The 5733-nt window shown below is 35.5% G+C and overlaps 1 long non-coding RNA gene across 1 annotated transcript; it reads left to right on the top strand.

Annotated features, from left to right (window-relative positions):
- Window positions 1-2526: 2526 nt before the first annotated feature.
- On the top strand, window positions 2527-3999 carry LOC135734115 (uncharacterized). Its single transcript, XR_010527168.2, has 2 exons — window positions 2527-2793; window positions 3259-3999. It is a non-coding gene; the product is annotated as an uncharacterized lncRNA (long non-coding RNA).
- The last annotated feature ends 1734 nt before the right edge of the window (window positions 4000-5733 follow it).

A 5733-nucleotide genomic window follows, 5' to 3' on the forward strand; every position in this document is an offset into this window, starting at 1 on the left:
AGTTTAGACAGAGCTGTCAGCCGTGACATCGAAAAACCGTTTCTAAAATAGAATCCACTGATGCTGGACTAGGACAAAAACTCTGATTAACAGGGTAAAGGTACCTTCAACCGCATTTCACGCCATTGCTTGTATAGGACAAGGTGTTACGCAAAGCCTCAACATCTTATCCTGGAGTGAAGCTGTAAGATGCCACCCAATTGGCCCAACGTCGAAGTCCAATGCGTGGTGAAGGAATCACGTGTTCTTTCCGTCCGTAGCGCTTCTAGAAGAATAATTCCATTTATTTAATTTGTTTCTTTGACCTCTGTGGTTAAATTATAATCTGACTCCAATTTATTAGTTACCAATGTTATTCTGATGCTGATCACAATTTATATAATTTATTATTATATTTTATTCTCTTAATTATTTAGAATGAATTACATTCACATAGAGAATATATTGTATCTCTGGAGGTGCTTAAGGCAGTTCCATACAGCTGGGTGTAGAGGCATTTCTCCTTCTTAACATAAGGTCAGAGGGTTATCCAAACACACTATAAAATATGAGGATCCATCTATATTGAGATTGAGTCATTATAACCTCCAACCTACAAAAGTGGGAATTAACTCCAGTCATATTTTCAGTCGAGGTAATTCCTAATCTACCCCCCTCCGGAATATTTACAAAACATAAAGAGACTTGACAAGCTTTAAAATGAATAAATGTTAAAAATTTATTTTGCCAGGTAGGCTACACTTAAATCAATCATTTGGTTATTCAAATATCAAAACATTTACTAAAAGATCAGCATAAATCAATCAATTCAAAACATTTACTAAAAGATCGGCATAAATCAATCAATTCAAAACATTTACTAAAAGATCAGCATAGAAAAATAAACATTACATATAAAATAAAATCATACCTGGCAATTCAAGACACACAGCAGTGCGGGAAGATCTGACCACAGAATGCTTCCATAAAGAGTGTGGGAGATTCTGGGTACAGAATGGCTCCCAGAACATCTAGCCAGGCCACCTTTTATTCACAGCGTGAGACAAAGACATCGTAAAACTACAAAGTCCAGTTTGACCTGCACCAAATGATCCTAAAGAACATCTGGTCAAAATAGCCAGAGGTGTCCTGGCAAAAACCCCACCTCTCAAAGAAATGCATCTTCTATCTAAACCCTTGAACCATCTTATTTTAGATATATAGAAATGAGACCTTTTTACTCATCGCACCATGACCTTTAAAATAATATTACAAAACACAATCTTAGAACCACATAATATGTATACATTACATTATACATTTCAGCAGATACTCAGTGATGTGAGCCTAAAGGCTAACAGTTCAAAACCCTTTGTGATGAATAGATTAACACATCAAAGAGTTGTATATCTGAAGACCGCTTTCATCTACGGGCCAAATTTGGGTTAACAACACCCCCTGAGGTTTAATTGTTTTACACTGTCTTTTCATAAATAAACTTAAAGTTGATGAATTATAATCCAGTATTACAGTCCTTCCCTGGCCCTTTGGGGCAATCTCAGCATAGTCCCTAGGGGCCATTTACTGGTCATTCAAATCCTTGTGTGTTTTTTATTATTGTAACAGTCTCTGTATGGCGGGCACTTGTAGGGGACTTAGGGTGATAGCAGCATTGGCAGATGTCCGTAAAGAGCGAATTGTGGACCTGAAATACCAGCAGTGAAGCAAAGAGAACATAAACACAAGTCCACTGCCAATCACACACCCACGAAACATCCAGTCCCACCAAGTGTATACATACTGTGCAAAGCGAATAGATGAACTTGACAAAATCTTTGCTGTTTCTTTGGCCAGGTTTATTTCTACCTGAGCCTGGTTGAGATGATACACAGTCTGTAGAATCGTCTGTTGCACCAAATTCATGGTGTCAGTCAATGACTGTGTGCTGTGTTCGTTGAAAGTGTCTCCCCACCATGGAGAGACGTGTGTCTAGCGGGATCCTTCCCTGGATATTTAACTGACATTTTGAAAAGTCCTCTGTTACCTATTGGCAGAAGGTATTTTTTGTAGATTAGTCAGACCTCCGTAGGTGAAGGAATTCCTCACACTGACAATGCACCACTGTATGTGGGACATCTGAAGAACATCATACACATGATCATGCAATGGCTGAACACTGAAGAACTTGACTTTCATTGGAAGAAAATGGTTGTGAAAGATTACAAAAACAAATGACATTATTAGAGGTTTCATAATAGTAGGTGCGAATTGTAAAAAGGTCTTATTTCTCTTTTCAAAGTAATTTATCCCATAAGATGATCCCATTTAATTACCAAATTCTTCACTACTATGCATCTCTTGTATAGAGTGGAATTTTGATATAATCTGTGTATTTTAAAGAAAGAGTGGCAAAATTGAATTTAACTGGCATATTTACCAGTGATATACATCATTAAAACATTTAATAACAATACCATTCAAATATAATACAAATACATGCAATTATATGTATATAAAATACAGATATTTATACTAAGGTATATATTCACCTTATTTTCCACGACAACAAGGGCGGCGCCATTGCGCTCATTTTGTCAACGTACTTCCGGCTGCATATGATGAGCAGCTGAGGCAGTGGCTAAAGCCGACGCGTTAAACTTAAAAAGCTCACTCAAGCGCCTTTATGTTTGTTTCTTACCAATTTTAATGGACGGGGAGCCGACTGAGAAACACCCTAATCCCAAGTAATGGTTCGACTACGATGTTCCGGTAACTTTAAACCACGCCGGGTGTTGAAAAGGTGGTCAGTTTCAGGTAAGCTATCTTAGCTTAATGTGCTCTTTCGCCTAACGTTAGATTTGTGATGTCCGTTCTAAGAATAAACTTAAGATCAGTAACGTTAGTTTATAAAATGCAATTATTTTGAATGATTTTCATTGCCCACCTGTATTTTTATATTTGAAATAAGACAGCAATATATTATAGTACATTACATTCTTACAGTAGCTCACGTGATTCATACAAGTTACAGAGATTTCAGATGCTAGGAGGTCAGTTAATTTCTCATTCAGATATTGATGATAATGACCTATTAAACGACATATTATTTAACATTGAAGTTAGAGGTTGTGTGTATAATGTTACTGTCTCTTTTTAATGCATCTCTCTCTCACACACTGTTCTGTTTAAGTATGGATGTCATTTATAAATTAATTCTCATGATGCAAGTTTCTTTTAAATACTAACATAAAAATGTTTATGGTTATATTATTTTCACAGATGCATTGATGTTTAGTGATGCAATGGACAACTGAGATGATACAATCAACGTGTTCCTAAACTGTGATGCAGAAACACAATGGGAGGATCAATCCGTCTCTGAACACAACTACACTTTAAAAATCACAACTCAACATTGAAGCAACCTACATCTGATATGGGAAAACAACCTTGCAGTTTCCCGGACAGGCCTTATGCCGGTCCCAGGCTAAAATGCTTATTTGAGCTACAATAATTTAAAAACACCTTGTACTGACATACCTCAACATATATGAGTGCCATTGTTTTGTCACAAGATGTGGTTTGTTTGTAAAACTAAAATGTCCTAATATAATTAAGGCCTAGTCCTGTAAACCCTGTCTGAGAAACTGCTTCAATGCTTCTGCTTCATGTGTTGAGGTGTCACAAGAGTACATATCTCTGCTGAGAAACAACCATCTTTGTCAGCTTTACACAGGGTTGATATTGCATGCATTACATTCAGTCGCTAAGCACATCACCAGTACATACACATACAGCTTCCAGATAAACACTTGGGATCAGCTCCTGATGACTCTGATAAAGCTGTGTCTTAATTCATTGCAGGGTGGTCTTGCTGAAAAGTTAGTTGTTTCTTAGTCCATAGTTATTTTTATAAACCTTTACAATTTGACCTGATTTTACCTGTTGTAAAGTTACATTAAACCTTCATACAGTTTGTTATCAGATGTCATGCAGTGATATTAAACATTTACAATGTGATCTGTTGTGCATTATTTATATTAAACCTTTATAATGTGATCAGATATTACCTGCCATGCAGTTATATTAAACCTCTACAATGTGATCAGATGTTGTGCAGTTATATTAAACATTTACAATGTGATCAGATGTTACCAGTCATGCATTTATATAAAACCTTTACAATGTGATCAGATGTTACCAGTCATGCATTTATATAAAACCTTTACAATGTGATCAGATATTGTGCAGTTATATTAAATCTTTACAATGTGATCAGATGTTACCTGTCATGCAGTTATATAAACCTTTACAGTGTGATCAGATATTATCTGTAAGGAATTTCTTAAACCATATGTGAGCTTTGTAGATTCCACTTAAAAGGATTTAAGTCTCCTGATTTGAAGGAATAAGTTTTGGCAAGTTTGCAAATGAATTCTATCATGGTACATTACCACATAAAAACGAAATAGATATTGGACTGGCTAAGTTGCACATTTGCTTAAAAAAAGACGAAATCACTGTGTAAATATTGGTAAGCACAATTACTTTAATAATGCTGCTCCATCAACTCCTTCTGACACGACGAGGTAATAAAATATGTCCCATAGGTTACTTGCCGCGGCTGCTTCATATCTTCTAACCACGAGACGATTGATGGGAGATTATAAGACTATCCGAGCGTCGTATCAAGTTTTCTCCGTGCTCCTAATTCAAAACATTTACAGCAGTTGCGATATTTGTCATTTAGCTAAAGTTATAGTGAACTACGAACAATCTTTTAACCACCAAACTAGCTCCCGAATGCACTGTGCCATATTAGCAGCGGAAGTCGGTTGACAAAATGCGGAAGAGCGAAGAATTGAAAAGGGGCGTGGCGGAATAAGGTGAATAATATGATATATTTATAAAATTGTAATAATCCTGGAATTATTCAGAACCTTTAAATGCAAGTTAACCAAGTAGATCCAAGATTTCAATTAATTAACTTAAAACATACCCAGAGAACTTAAACTTAAATCAAATAATTTCTGAATTTCTTATTTATCCATTGTCATGGATAAATTTATCCATTATGTTGGTTTAGTCACATTCAATGGTTATGAGTCTGATTGGGATTTATGTGATTGATCTCTAGAAGTGCCAGCACTTCAAATATAACCATTTTGTAAAGTTTGAGATGTTTAGACATGTCTGCAGCCATGCCAGCCACTTCATTCTTCACTTACTTATTTTAATCTGAAATAAGTCTTATGTAATCAATTAATAGTTTTTATTTTATCTGTATTTGTACAATCAGAGACAAAACAATTGATGTGTGACTATAACCATACATATGTTCTATGTACACTAAAATGTTTCACATAATTCAATAGAAAATTGACCCAATAGTTTATATTACCATGAAATTAAAATCATGAGTAGACCTTCTAATTTTCTCCCCTATGTGTGAGATGCTATTGTATGTATGACAAACTCTAGTGATTGGATTCTGCGTCATTAATCATACATATGTGGTGCTTTAAACCTGGATAGTTTTTAAACTTATACCAGGTAACAGTGTTATGTTGTTTCAATGGTGAAAATGTGTGCACTATATGTTCAAATCTGGGAGATGGGTGGATTCTAATCTAGAAGAATTTGTGTTGCACAATTTTAAACCGATGCTACATCGGGAGGTCATATAACTAGTTAAGTACCATCATAGTTTATTACTGTGAGATGTGTATGACCCCTTACATCATTATCACACAC

Source organism: Paramisgurnus dabryanus, chromosome 3 (genome assembly GCF_030506205.2).
Source record: "Paramisgurnus dabryanus chromosome 3, PD_genome_1.1, whole genome shotgun sequence".
NCBI classification, from domain to species: domain Eukaryota; kingdom Metazoa; phylum Chordata; class Actinopteri; order Cypriniformes; family Cobitidae; genus Paramisgurnus; species Paramisgurnus dabryanus.